Below are 16,536 nucleotides of genomic sequence, written 5' to 3'. Positions count from 1 at the left end.
AATGCACAAAATGATGTACAGACTTATAGGTTCATAGGTAGGTACAAGGCTACCAGCCCAAGTGCCTACCTAAGCCTAGCCAACAAGTTCCCCTGGCTTATGCCACCCAAGAAAGTTATTTTCCTGTGCCACTGTCGAGCAGAGACACAAAAGTGATTCTCAGGGTGTATTTCCTATTTCCCATCCACTCATCAAGATTTTTCTTGAAGAGTGCTAATGAAGAACTTTGCTTGACATAGGATGGGTAGGTCTATTCCAGAGTATGGGAAGTCTTAGCAGGAATTACACACAATGATGTACCAGACACATTAGAAGGAAATACATGGTCTGATGTAGCAGATTTATCAGCAAGAAATACACAAAATGATGTACCAGACCTATCAGCAGAAAATACACAAAATTATGTACCAGACTTATTAGCAGGAAATACATGAATTGAGGTAGCAGACTTAGCAGGAAATACACATAATGATGTAACAGACTTATCAGCAGGAAATACATGAACTGATGTACCAGACTTATTAGCAGGAAATACATGAACTGATGTACCAGACTTTTCAGCAGGCAATACAGAAAATGATGTACTAGACTTATCAACAGGAAGTACATGAACTGATGTACCAGACTTATCAGCAGGAAATGCAGGAATTGATGTACCAGACATCAGCAGGAAATATACAAAATGATGTACAAGACTTAGCAGGAAATACACAAAATGATGTACCAGACTTGTCAGCAGAAAATACAAGAATTGACGTACCAGACGTATCAGTAGGAAATAGAAGAACTGATGTACCAGACGTATCAGTAGGAAATACAAGAACTGATGCACCAGACTTATCAGAAGGAAATACACAAAATGATGTACCAGACTTTGCAGGAAATACACAAAGTGATGCACCAGACTTATCAGCAGGAGATACATGAACTGATGTACCAGACTTAGCAGGAAATACACAAAATGATGAACCAAACCTGTCAGCAGGAAACACAAGAACTGATGTACTAGACTTATCAGCAGGAAATACACAAAATGATGTACCGTACATATCAGCAGGAAATACACAAAATGATGTGCCAGATTTATCAGCAGGAAATACACAAAATGATGTACCAGACTTATCAGCAGGAAAGACACAAAATGATGTACCAGACTTATCAGCAGGAAATACGCAAAATGATGTACCAGATTTATCAGCAGGAAATACAAGAACTGATGTGCTAGACTTATCAGCAGGAAATACACAAAATGATGTACCAGACTTAGCAGGAAATACACAAAATGATGGACTAGACTTATCAGCAGGAAATACACAAAATGATGTACCAGACTTATCAGCAGAAAATGAATGAACTGATGTACCAGACTTATCAGCAGACAATACACAAAATGATGTACCAGACGAATAAACAGGAATACATGAATTGATGTACCAGACATAGCAGGAAATACACAAAATGATATACCAGACTTATAAGCAGGAAACACAAGAACTGATGTAGCAGACTTATCAGCAGGAAATACATAAAATGATGTACCAGACTTAGCAGGAAATACACAAAATGATGTACCAGACTTATCAGCAGGAAATACAAGAACTGATGTACCAGATTTATCAGCAGGAAATACAAGAACTGATGTACCAGATGTATTAGCAGGAAATACAACAACTGATGTACCAGACTTATCAGCAGGAAATACACAAAATGATGTACTAGACTTATCAGCAGGAAATACACAAAATGATGTACCAGACGTATCAGCAGGAAATACATTAATTGATGTACCAGACTTATCAGCAGGAAATACACAAAATGATGTACTATATTTATCAGCAGGAAATACACAAAATGATGTATCAGACTTATCAGCAGGAAATACACAAAGTTATGCACCAGACTTAGCAGGAAATACACAAAATGATGTACAGACTTATAGGTTCATAGGTTCACAGGTAGCTACTAGGCTATCAGCCCAAGGGCCTATGTCAGCCTTGCCAACAAGGTTCCCTGGCTTACGCCACTCAAGAAAGTTATTTCCTGTGCTACTGTCGAGCAGAGACACAAAAGTGATCCCCGGGGTGTATTTCCTATTTCTCATCCCCTCATCAAGATTTTTCTTGAAGAGTGCTAATGAAGAACTTTGCTTGACATAGATGGGTAGCCTGTTCCAGAGTATGGGAAGTCTTAGCAGGAAATACATAAAATGATGTACCAGACATATTACCAGGAAATACATGAACTGATGTACCAGACTTATCAGCAGGAAAGGCACAACATTATGTACCAGACTTATCAGCAGGAAATACATGAACTGATGTACCAGACTTATCAGGAAATACAAGAAATGATGTACCAGACTTATCAGCAGGAAATAAACAAAATGATGTACCAGACTTGTCAGCAGAAAATACAAGAACTGACGTACCAGACGTATCAATAGGAAATAGAAGAACTGATGTACCAGACGTATCAGCAGGAAATACAAGAACTGATGTACCAGACATATCAGCAGGAAATACATTAATTGATGTACCAGACTTATCAGCAGGAAATACACAAAATTATGTACTAGATTTATCAGCAGGAAATACACAAAATGATGTATCAGACTTATCAGCAGGAAATACACAAAGTTATGTACCAGACTTAGCAGGAAATACACAAAATGATGTACATACTTATAGGTTCATAGGTTCATAGGTAGCTACTAGGCTATCAGCCCAAGGGCCTATGTCAGCCTTGCCAACAAGGTTCCCTGGCTTACGCCACTCAAGAAAGATTTTTCTTGTGCTACTGTCGAGCAGAGACACAAAAGTGATCCCCGGGGTGTATTTCCTATTTCCCATCCCCTCATCAAGATTTTTCTTGAAGAGTGCTAATGAAGAACTTTGCTTGACATAGATGGGTAGCCTGTTCCAGAGTATGGGAAGTCTTAGCAGGAAATACACAAAATGATGTACCAGACATATTAGCAGGAAATACATGAACTGATGTACCAGACTTATCAGCAGGAAAGGCACAACATTATGTACCAGACTTATCAGCAGGAAATACATGAACTGATGTACCAGACTTATCAGGAAATACAAGAAATGATGTACCAGACTTATCAGCAGGAAATACACAAAATGATGTACCAGACTTATCAACAAGAAATACACAAAATGATGTACCAGACTTATCAGCAGGAAATACATTAAATGATATACCAGACTTATCAGCAGGCAATACACAAAATGTTGTACCAGACTTATCAGCAGGAAATACATGAAATGATGTACCAGACTTATCAGCAGGCAATAGACAAAATGATGTACCAGACTTATTAGCAGGAAATACATGAACTGATGTACCAGACATAGCAATAAATACAAAAACTGGTGTACCAGACTGATCAGCAGGAAATACATGAACTGATGTACCAGACTTATCAGCAGGAAATACATGAAATGATGTACCAGACGTATCAGCAGGAAATATAAGAACTGATGTACCAGACTTATCAGCAGGAAATACAAGAACTAATGTATGAGACGTATCAGCAGGTAATACAAGAACTGATGTACCAGACTTATTAACAGGAAATACACAAAATGATGTACCAGACGTATCAGCAAGAATTACACAAAATGATGTAAAAGACTTATCAGCAGGAAATACACAAAATTATGTACTAGACCTCTCTGCAGGAAATACACAAAATTATGTACCAGACTTAGCAGGAAATGCACAAAATGATGTACAGACTTATAGGTTCATAGGTAGGTACAAGGCTACCAGCCCAAGGGCCTACCTAAGCCTAGCCAACAAGTTTCCCTGGCTTATGCCACCCAAGAAAGTTATTTTCCTGTGCCACTGTCGAGCAGAGACACAAAAGTGATTCTCAGGGTGTATTTCCTATTTCCCATCCACTCATCAAGATTTTTCTTGAAGAGTGCTAATGAAGAACTTTGCTTGACATAGGATGGGTAGGTCTATTCCAGAGTATGGGAAGTCTTAGCAGGAAATACACACAATGATGTACCAGACACATTAGAAGGAAATACATGGTCTGATGTAGCAGATTTATCAGCAAGAAATACACAAAATGATGTACCAGACCTATCAGCAGAAAATACACAAAATTATGTACCAGACTTATTAGCAGGAAATACATGAATTGAGGTAGCAGACTTAGCAGGAAATACACATAATGATGTAACAGACTTATCAGCAGGAAATACATGAACTGATGTACCAGACTTATTAGCAGGAAATACATGAACTGATGTACCAGACTTATCAGCAGGCAATACAGAAAATGATGTACTAGACTTATCAACAGGAAGTACATGAACTGATGTACGAGACTTATCAGCAGGAAATGCAGGAATTGATGTACCAGACATCAGCAGGAAATATACAAAATGATGTACAAGACTTAGCAGGAAATACACAAAATCATGTACCAGACTTGTCAGCAGAAAATACAAGAATTGACGTACCAGACGTATCAGTAGGAAATAGAAGAACTGATGTACCAGACGTATCAGCAGGAAATACAAGAACTGATGTACCAGACTAATCAACAGGAAATACACAAAATGATGTACCAGACTTATCAGCAGGAAATACACAAAATGACGTACCTGACTTTTCAGCAGGAAATACAAGAACTGATGTACCAGACATATCAGTAGGAAATACAAGAACTGATGCACCAGACTTATCAGAAGGAAATACACAAAATGATGTACCAGACTTTGCAGGAAATACACAAAGTGATGCACCAGACTTATCAGCAGGAGATACATGAACTGATGTACCAGACTTAGCAGGAAATACACAAAATGATGAACCAAACCTGTCAGCAGGAAACACAAGAACTGATGTAGTAGACTTATCAGGAGGAAATACACAAAATGATGTACCGTACATATCAGCAGGAAATACACAAAATGATGTGCCAGATTTATCAGCAGGAAATACACAAAATGATGTACCAGACTTATCAGCAGGAAATACACAAAATGATGTACCAGATTTATCAGCAGGAAATACGCAAAATGATGTACCAGATTTATCATCAGGAAATACAAGAACTGATGTGCTAGACTTATCAGCAGGAAATACACAAAATGATGTACCAGACTTAGCAGGAAATACACAAAATGATGTACCAGACTTATCAGCAGGAAATACACAAAATGATGTACCAGACTTATCAGGAGGAAATACACAAAATGATGTACCAGACTTATCAGCAGGGAATACACAAAATGATGTACCAGAATTAGCAGGAAATACACAAAATGATGGACTAGACTTATCAGCAGGAAATACACAAAATGATGTACCAGACTTATCAACAGAAAATACATGAACTGATGTACCAGACTTATCAGCAGACAATACACAAAATGATGTACCAGACGAATAAGCAGGAATACATGAATTGATGTACCAGACATAGCAGGAAATGCACAAAATGATGTACCAGACTTATCAGCAGGAAACACAAGAACTGATGTAGCAGACTTATCAGCAGGAAATACATAAAATGATGTACCAAACTTAGCAGGAAATACACAAAATGATGTACCAGACTTATCAGCAGGAAATACAAGAACTGATGTACCAGATTTATCAGCCGGAAATACAAGAACTGATGTACCAGATGTATTAGCAGGAACTACAACAACTGATGTACCAGACTTATCAGCAGGAAATACACAAAATGATGTACCAGACTTATCAGCAGGAAATACACAAAATGATGTACCAGACGTATCAGCATGAAATACATTAATTGATGTACCAGATTTATCATCAGGAAATACACAAAATGATGTACTAGATTTATCAGCAGGAAATACACAAAATGATGTATCAGACTTATCAGCAGGAAATACACAAAGTTATGTACCAGACTTAGCAGGAAATACACAAAATGATGTACAGACTTATAGGTTCATAGGTTCACAGGTAGCTACTAGGCTATCAGCCCAAGGGCCTATGTCAGCCTTGCCAACAAGGTTCCCTGGCTTACGCCACTCAAGAAAGTTATTTCCTGTGCTACTGTCGAGCAGAGACACAAAAGTGATCCCCGGGGTGTATTTCCTATTTCCCATCCCCTCATCAAGATTTTTCTTGAAGAGTGCTAATGAAGAACTTTGCTTGACATAGATGGGTAGCCTGTTCCAGAGTATGGGAAGTCTTAGCAGGAAATACATAAAATGATGTACCAGACATATTAGCAGGAAATACATGAATTGATGTACCAGACTTATCAGCAGGAAAGGCACAACATTATGTACCAGACTTATCAGCAGGAAATACACAAAATGATGTACCAGACTTATCAACAAGAAATACACAAAATGATGTACCAGATTTATCAGCAGGAAATACACAAAATGATGTACCAGACTTATCAGCAGGAAATACATGAAATGATATACCAGACTTATCAGCAGGCAATACACAAAATGATGTACCAGACTTATCAGCAGGAAATACATGAAATGATGTATCAGACTTATCAGCAGGCAATAGACAAAATGATGTACCAGACTTATTAGAAGGAAATACATGAACTGACATACCAGACATAGCAGGAAATACAAAAACTGGTGTACCAGACTGATCAGCAGGAAATACATGAACTGATGTACCAGACTTATCAGCAGGAAATACATGAAATGATGTACCAGACTTATCAGCAGGAAATATAAGAACTGATGTACCAGACTTATCAGCAGGAAATACAAGAACTAATGTACGAGACGTATCAGCAGGTAATACAAGAACTGATGTACCAGACTTATTAACAGGAAATACACAAAATGATGTACCAGACTTGTCAGCGGGAAATACACAAAATGATGTACCAGACTTATCAGCAAGAATTACACAAAATGATGTAAAAGACTTATCAGCAGGAAATACACAAAATGATGTACTAGACTTATCTGCAGGAAATACACAAAATTATGTACCAGACTTAGCAGGAAATGCACAAAATGATGTACAGACTTATAGGTTCATAGGTAGGTACAAGGCTACCAGCCCAAGTGCCTACCTAAGCCTAGCCAACAAGTTTCCCTGGCTTATGCCACCCAAGAAAGTTATTTTCCTGTGCCACTGTTGAGCAGAGACACAAAAGTGATTCTCAGGGTGTATTTCCTATTTCCCATCCACTCATCAAGATTTTTCTTGAAGAGTTCTAATGAAGAACTTTGCTTGACATAGGATGGGTAGTATATTCCAGAGTATGGGAAGTCTTAGCGGGAAATACACACAATGATGTACCAGACACATTAGAAGGAAATACATGGACTGATGTAGCAGATTTATCAGCAAGAAATACACAAAATGATGTACCAGACCTATCAGCAGAAAATACACAAAATTATGTACCAGACTTATTAGCAGGAAATACATGAATTGAGGTAGCAGACTTAGCAGGAAATACACATAATGATGTAACAGACTTATCAGCAGGAAATACATGAACTGATGTACCAGACTTATTAGCAGGAAATACATGAACTGATGTACCAGACTTATCAGCAGGCAATACAGAAAATGATGTACCAGACTTATCAACAGGAAGTACATGAACTGATGTACCAGACTTATCAGCATGAAATACAAGAACTGATGTACAAGACTTATCAGCAGAAAATACACACAATGATGTACCAGACTTATCAGCAGGAAATACAAGAACTGATGTACCAGACGTATCAGAAGAAATACAAGAACTGATGTACCAGACTTATTAGCAGGAAATACACAAAATGATGTACCAGACTTAGCAGGAAATACACAAAGTGATGCACCAGACTTATCAGCAGGAGATACATGAACTGATGTACCAGACATAGCAGGAAATACATAAAATGATGAACCAGACTTATCAGCAGGAAATACAAGAACTGATGTACCAGACTTATCAGGAAATACACAAAATGATGAACCAGACTTATCAGCATGAAACACAAGAACTGATGTACCAGACTTAGCAGGAACTACACAAAATGATGTACCAGACATAGCAGGAAATTCACAAAATGATGTACAAGATTTATCAGCAGAAATACACAAAATGATGTACCAGATTTATCAGCAGGACATACACAAAATTATGTACCAGACTTATCAACAGGGAATACACAAAATGATGTACCAGACTTATTAGCAGGAAATACAAGAACTGATGTACCAGACTTATCAGCAGGAAATTCACAAAATGATGTACCAGACTTAGCAGCAAAAACGTGAACTGATGTACCAAACTTAGCAGGAAATGCACAAAATGATGCAAGAATTAGCAGGAAATACATGAACTGATGTACCAGGCTTCTCAGCAAGAAATACAAGAACTGATGTACCAGACTTATCAGCAGGAAATACATGAAGTGATGTAGCAGACTTATCAGCAGGAAATACATGAACTGATGTACCAGATTTATCACCAAGAAATAAGCAAAATGATGTACCAGATTTATCAACAGGAAATATACAAAATGATGTACCAGACTTATCAGCAGGAAACACATGAACTGATGTACCTTACTTATCAGCAGGCAATACACAAAATGATGTACCAGACTAATAAGCAGGAATACATGAACTGATGTACCAGACATAGCAGGAAATGCACAAAATGATGTAGCAGACTTATCAGCAGGAAATACAAGAACTGATGTAGCAGACTTATCAGCAGGAAATACACAAAATGATGTACAAGACTTAGAAGGAAATACATGAACTGATGTACCAGACTTATCAGCAGGAAATACATAAACTGATGTAGCAGATTTATCAGCAGGAAATACACAAAATGCTGTACCAGACTTAGCAGGAAATACACAAAATGATGGACTACACTTATCAGCAGGAAATACACAAAATGATGTACCAGACTTAACAGCAGGAAATACATGAACTGATGTACCAGACTTATCAGCAGGAAATACACAAAGTTATGTACCAGACTAAGCAGGAAATACACAAAATGATGTACAGACTTATAGGTTCATAGATAGGTACGAGGCTATCGGCCCAAGCACCTACATAACCATAGCCAACAAGTTTCCCTGGCTTATGCCACCCAACAAAGTTATTTTCCTGTGCCACTGTCGAGCAGAGACACAAAAGTGATACCCAGGGTGTATTTCCTTTTTCCCATCCACTCATCAAGATTTTTCTTGAAGAGTGCTAGTGAAGAACTTTGTTTGACATAGGATGGGTAGCCTATTCCAGAGTATGGAAAGTCTTAGCAAGAAATATGCAAAATGATGTACCAGACTAATAAGCAGGAATACATGAACTGATCTAGCAGACATAGCAGGAAATGCACAAAATGATGTAGCAGACTTATCAGCAGGAAATACATGAACTGATGTACCAGACTTATCAGCAGGAAATACAAGAACTGATGTACCAGACTTATCAGCAGGAAATACAAGAACTGATGTACCAGACGTATCAGCAGGAAATACAAGAACTGATGTACCAGACGTATCAGCAGGAAATACAAGAACTGATGTACCAGACTTATCAGCAAAAAATACACAAAATGATGTATCAGACCTAGCAGGAAATACACAAAATGATGTAGCAGACGTATCAGCAGGAAATACATGAACTGATGTACCAGACTTATCAGCAGGAAATACACAAAATGATGTACTAGATTTATCAGCAGGAAATACACAAAATGATGTACCAGACTTATCAGCAGGAAATACACAAAGTTATGTACCAGACTAAGCAGGAAATACACAAAATGATGTACAGACTTATAGGTTCATAGGTAGGTACAAGGCTATCGTCCCAAGCACCTACATAAGCCTAGCCAACAAGTTTCCCTGGCTTATGCCACCCAAGAAAGTTATTTTCCTGTGCCACTGTTGAGCAGAGACACAAAAGTGATACCTGGGGTGTATTTCCTTTTTCCCATCCACTCATCCAGATTTTTCTTGAAGAGTGCTAGTGAAGAACTTTGTTTGACATAGGATGGGTAGCCTATTCCAGAGTATGGGAAGTCTTAGCAAGAAATACATAAAATGATGTACCAGACACATTAGCAGGAAATACATGGACTGATGTAGCAGATTTATCAGCAGGAAATACACAAAATGATGTACCAGACTTATTAGCAGGAAATACATGAACTGAGGTAGCAGACTTAGCAGGAAATACACATAATGATGTAACAGACTTATCAGCAGGAAATACATGAACTGATGTACCAGACTTAGCAGGAAATACATGAACTGATGTACCAGACTTAGCAGGAAATACACAAAGTGATACACCAGACTTATCAGCAGGAGATATATGAACTTGATGTACCTGACTTAACAGGAAATACACAAAATGATGAACCAAACCTATCAGCAGGAAACACAAGAACTGATGTACTAGACTTATCAGCAGGAAATACACAAAATGATGTGCCAGATTTATCAGCAGGAAATACACAAAATGATGTACCAGACTTAGCAGGAAATAGACAAAATGATGGACTAGAATTATCAGCAGGAAATACACAAAATGATGTACCAGACTTATCAGCAGGAAATACATGAAATGATGTACCAGACTTATCAGCAGGAAATACATGAAATGATGTACCAGACTTATCAGCATGAAATACACAAAATGATGTACCAGAGTTATCAGCAGGAAATACAAGAACTGATGTACCAGACTTATCAGCAGGAAATACAAGAACTGATGTACCAGACGTATCAGCAGGAAATACAAGAACGGATGTACCAGACTTATTAACAGGAAATATACAAAATGATGTACCATACTTATCAGCAGGAAATACACAAAATGATGTACCAGATGAATAAGCAGGAATACATGAACTGATGTACCAGACATAGCAGGAAATGTACAAAATGATGTACCAGACTTAGCAGGAAACACAAGAACTGATGTACCAGACTTATCAGCAGGAAATACATAAAATGATGTACCAGACTTAGCAGGAAATACACAAAATGATGTACCAGACTTATCAGCAGGAAATACAAGAACTGATGTACCAGATTTATCAGCAGAAAATACAAGAACTGATGTGCCAGATGTATCAGCAGGAAATACAACAACTGATGTACCAGACTTATCAGCAGGAAATACACAAAATGATGTACCAGACTTAGCAGGAAATACACAAAATGATGTACCAGACGTATCAGCAGGAAATACATTAATTGATGTACCAGACTTATCAGCAGGAAATACACAAAATGATGTACTAGATTTATCAGCAGGAAATACAGAAAATGATGTACCAGACTTATCAGCAGGAAATACACAAAGTTATGTACCAGACTTAGCAGGAAATACACAAAATGATGTACAAACGTATAGGTTCATTATTTCACAGGTAGCTACTAGGCTATCAGCCCAATGGCCTTTGTCAGCCTTGCCAACAAGGTTCCCTGGCTTATGCCACTCAAGAAAGTTATTTCCTGTGCTACTGTCGAGCAGAGACACAAAAGTGATCCCCGGGGTGTATTTCCTATTTCCCATCCCCTCATCAAGATTTTTCTTAAAGAGTGCTAATGAAGAACTTTGCTTGACATAGATGGGTAGCCTCTTCCAGAGTATGGGAAGTCTTAGCAGGAAATACACAAAATGATGTACCAGACATATTAGCAGGAAATACATGAACTGATGTACCAGACTTATCAGCAGGAAATGCACAAAATTATGTACCAGACTTATCAGCAGGAAATACATGAACTGATGTACCAGACTTATCAGGAAATACAAGAAATTATGTACCAGACTTATCAGCAGGAAATACACAAAATGATGTACCAGACTTATCAGCAGGAAATACATGAAATGATGTACCAGACTTATCAGCAGGCAATAGGCAAAATGATGTACCAGACTTATTAGCAGGAAATACATGAACTGATGTACCAGACATAGCAGGAAATACAAAAACTGATGTACCAGACTTATCAGCAGGAAATACATGAACTGATGTACCAGACTTATCAGCAGGAAATACACAAAATGATGTACCAGACTTATCAGCAGGAAATACACAAAATGATGTACCAGACTTATCAGCAGGAAATATAAGAACTGATGTACCAGACTTATCAGCAGGAAATACAAGAACTAATGTACCAGACGTATCAGCAGGTAATACAAGAACTGATGTACCAGACTTATTAACAGGAAATACACAAAATGATGTACCAGACTTATCAGCAGGAAATACAAAAAATGATGTACCAGACTTATCAGCAAGAATTACACAAAATTATGTAAAAGACTTATCAGCAGGAAATACACAAAATGATGTACTAGACTTCTCAGCAGGAAATACACAAAATTATGTACCATACTTAGCAGGAAATACACAAAATGATGTACAGACTTATAGGTTCATAGGTAGGTACAAGGCTACCGGCCCAAGCGCCTACATAAGCCTAGCCAACAAGTTTCCCTGGCTTATGCCACCCAAGAAAGTTATTTTCCTGTGCCACTGTTGAGCAGAGACACAAACGTGATCCTCAGGGTGTATTTCCTATTTCCCATCCACTCATCAAGATTTTTCTTGAAGAGTGCTAATGAAGAACTTTGCTTGACATAGGATGAGTAGTCTATTCCAGAGTATGGAAAGTCTTAGCAGGAAATACACACAATGATGTACCAGACACATTAGCAGGAAATACATGGACTGATGTAGCAGATTTATCAGCAAGAAATACACAAAATGATGTACCAGACGTATCAGCAGAAAATACACAAAATTATGTACCAGACTTATTAGCAGAAAATACATGAACTGAGGTAGCAGACTTAGCAGGAAATACACATAATGATGTAACAGACTAATCAGCAGGAAATACATGAACTGATGTACCAGACTTGTTAGCAGGAAATACATGAACAGATGCACCAGACTTATCAGCAGGCAATAGAGAAAATGATGTACCAGACTTATCAACAGGAAATACATGAACTGATGTACCAGACTTATCAGCTGGAAATACACACAATGATTTACCAGACTTATCAGCAGGAAATACACAAAATGATGTAGCAGACTTATCAGCATGAAATACACAAAATGATGTACCAGATTTTTCAGCAGGAAATACAAGAACTGATGTACCAGACATATCAGTAGGAAATTTAGGAACTGATGTACCAGACTTATTAGCAGGAAATACACAAAATGATGTACCAGACTTAGCAGGAAATACACAAAGTGATGCACCAGACTTATCAGCAGGAGATACATGAACTGATGTACCAGACTTAGCAGGAAATACATAAAATGATGAACCAGACTTATCAGCAGGAAATACAAGAACTGATGTACCAGGCTTATAAGGAAATACACAAAATTATGAATCAGACTTATCAGCATGAAACACAAAAACTGATGTACCAGACTTAGCAGGAAATTCACAAAATGATGTACAAGATTTATCAGCAGAAATACACAAAATGATGTACAAGACTTATCAGCAGGACATACACAAAATTATGTACCAGACTTATCAAGAGGAAATACACAAAATGATGTACCAGACTTATTAGCAGGAAATACAAGAACTGATGTACCTGACTTATCAGGAAGTTCACAAAATGATGTACCAGACTTAGCAGCTAATACATGAACTGATGTACCAAACTTAGCAGGAAATACACAAAATTATGCAAGACGTAGCAGGAAATACATGAACTGATGTATCAGGCTTCTCAGCAAAAAATACAAGAACTGATGTACCAGACCTATCAGCAGGAAATACATGAACTGATATACCAGACTTATAGCAGGAAATACATGAACTGATGTTACCAGACTTATCAGCAGGAAATCATGAACTGATGTACCAGATTTATCAGCAGGAAATATGCAAAATCATGTACCAGATTTATCAACAGGAAATATACAAAATGATGTACCAGACTTATCAGCAGGAAACACAAGAACTGATGTACCTTACTTATCAGCAGGCAATACACAAAATGATATACCAAACTAATAAGCAGGAATACATGAATTGATGTACCAGACATAGCGAGAAATGCACAAAATGATGTAACAGACTTATCAGCAGGAAATACAAGAACTGATGTACCAGACTTATCAGGAGGAAATACACAAAATGATGTACAAGACTTAGGAGGAAATATATGAACTGATGTACCAGACTTATCAGCAGGAAATACATAAACTGATGTACCAGACTTATCAGCAGGAAATACGCAAAATGATGTACCAGATTTATCAGCAGGAAATACAAGAACTGATATGCTAGACATATCAGCAGGAAATACACAAAATGATGTACTAGACTTAGCAGGAAATACACAAAATGATGGACTAGACTTATCAGCAGGAAATACACAAAATAATGTACCAGACTTATCAGCAGGAAATACATGAACTGATGTACCAGACTTATCAGCAGGAAATACACAAATGATATACCAGACTTATCAGCAGGAAATACACAAATGATATACCAGACTTATCAGCAGGAAATGCAAGAACTGATGTACCAGACTTATCAGCAGGAAATACAAGAACTGATGTACCAGATGTATCAGCAGGAAATTCAAGAACTGATGTACCAGACTTATCAGCAAAAAATACATAAATGATGTAGCAGACGTATCAGCAGGAAATACATGAACTGATGTACTAGATTTATCAGCAAGAAATACACAAAATGATATACCAGACCTATCAGCAGGAAATACACAAAGTTATATACCAGACTTAGCAGGAAATATACAAAATGATGTACAGACTTATAGGTTCATAGGTAGGTATGAGGCTATTGGCCCAAGCACCGACATAAGCCTAGCCAACAAGTTTCCCTGGCTTTTGCCACTCAAGAAAGTTATTTTCCTGTGCCACTGTCGAGCAGAGACACAAAAGTCATCCCCGGGGTGTATTTCCTATTTCCCATCCACTCATCAAGATTTTTCTTGAAGAGTGCTAATGAAGAACTTTGCTTGACATAGGATAGGTAGCCTATTCCAGAGTATGGGAAGTCTTAGCAGGAAATAAACAAAATGATGTACCAGACACATTAGCATGAAATACATGGACTGATGTAGCAGATTTATCAGCAGGAAATACACAAAATGATGTACCAGACTTATAAGCAGGAAATACATGAACTGAGGTAGCAGACTTAGCAGGAAATACACATAATGATGTAACAGACTTATCAGCAGGAAATACATGAAATGATGTACCAGACTTAGCAGGAAATACATGAACTGATGTACCAGACTTAGCAGGAAATACACAAAATGATGTACCAGACCTATCAGCAGGAAATACACAAAATGATGTACCAGATTTATCAGCAGGAAATACACAAAATGATATACCAGACTTATCAACAAGAAGTACATGAACTGATGTACCAGACTTATCAGCATGAAATACAAGAACTGATGTACCAGACTTATCAGCAGGAAATTCACAAAATGATGTACCAGATGTAGCAGGAAATACACAAAATGATGAACCAGACTTATCAGCAGGAAATAGACGAACTGATGTACCAGACTTATCAGGAAATACAGAAAATGATGAACCAGACATCAGCAGGAAACACAAGAACTGATGTACCAGACTTAGCAGGAAATACACAAAATGATGTACCAGACATATCAGCAGGAAATTCACAAAATGATGTACCAGATTTATCAGCAGGAAATACACAAAATGATGTACCAGACTTATCAGCAGGACATACACAAAATTATGTACCAGACTTATCAGCAGGAAATACAAGAACTGATGTACCAGACTTATCAGCAGGAAATTCACAAAATGATGTACCAGACTTAGCAGAAAATACATGAACTGATGTACCAAACTTAGCAGGAAATACAATAAATGATGCAAGACTTAGCAGGAAATACATGAACTGATGTACCAGGCTTCTCAGCAAGAAATACAAGAACTGATGTACCAGACTTATCAGCAGGAAATACATGAACTGATGTACCAGACTTATCAGTAGGAAATACATGAACTGATGTTACCAGACTTATCAGCAGGAAAAACATGAACTGATGTACCAGATTTATCAGCAGGAAATACGCAAAATGATGTACCAGATTTATCAACAGGAAATATACAAAATGATGTACAAGACTTATCAGCAGGAAACACATGAACTGATGTACCTTACTTATCAGCAGGCAATACACAAAAAGATGTACCAGACTAATAAGCAGGAATACATGAACTGACGTATCAGATTTATCAGCAGGAAATACGCAAAATGATGTACAAGACTTAGAAGGAAATACATGAACTGATGTACCAGACTTATCAGCAGGAAATACATAAACTGATGTACCAGATTTATCAGCAGGAAATACGCAAAATGATGTACCAGATTTATCAGCAGGAAATACAGAACTGATGTGCTAGACTTATCAGCAGGAAATACACAAAATGATGTACCAGACTTAGCAGGAAATACACAAAATGATGGACTACACTTATCAGCAGGAAATACA

Source organism: Protopterus annectens, chromosome 13.part0, assembly GCF_019279795.1.
Source record: "Protopterus annectens isolate FY-2018-M chromosome 13.part0, PAN1.0, whole genome shotgun sequence".
NCBI lineage: Eukaryota > Metazoa > Chordata > Ceratodontiformes > Protopteridae > Protopterus > Protopterus annectens.
This window is presented reverse-complemented; position numbering follows the sequence as displayed.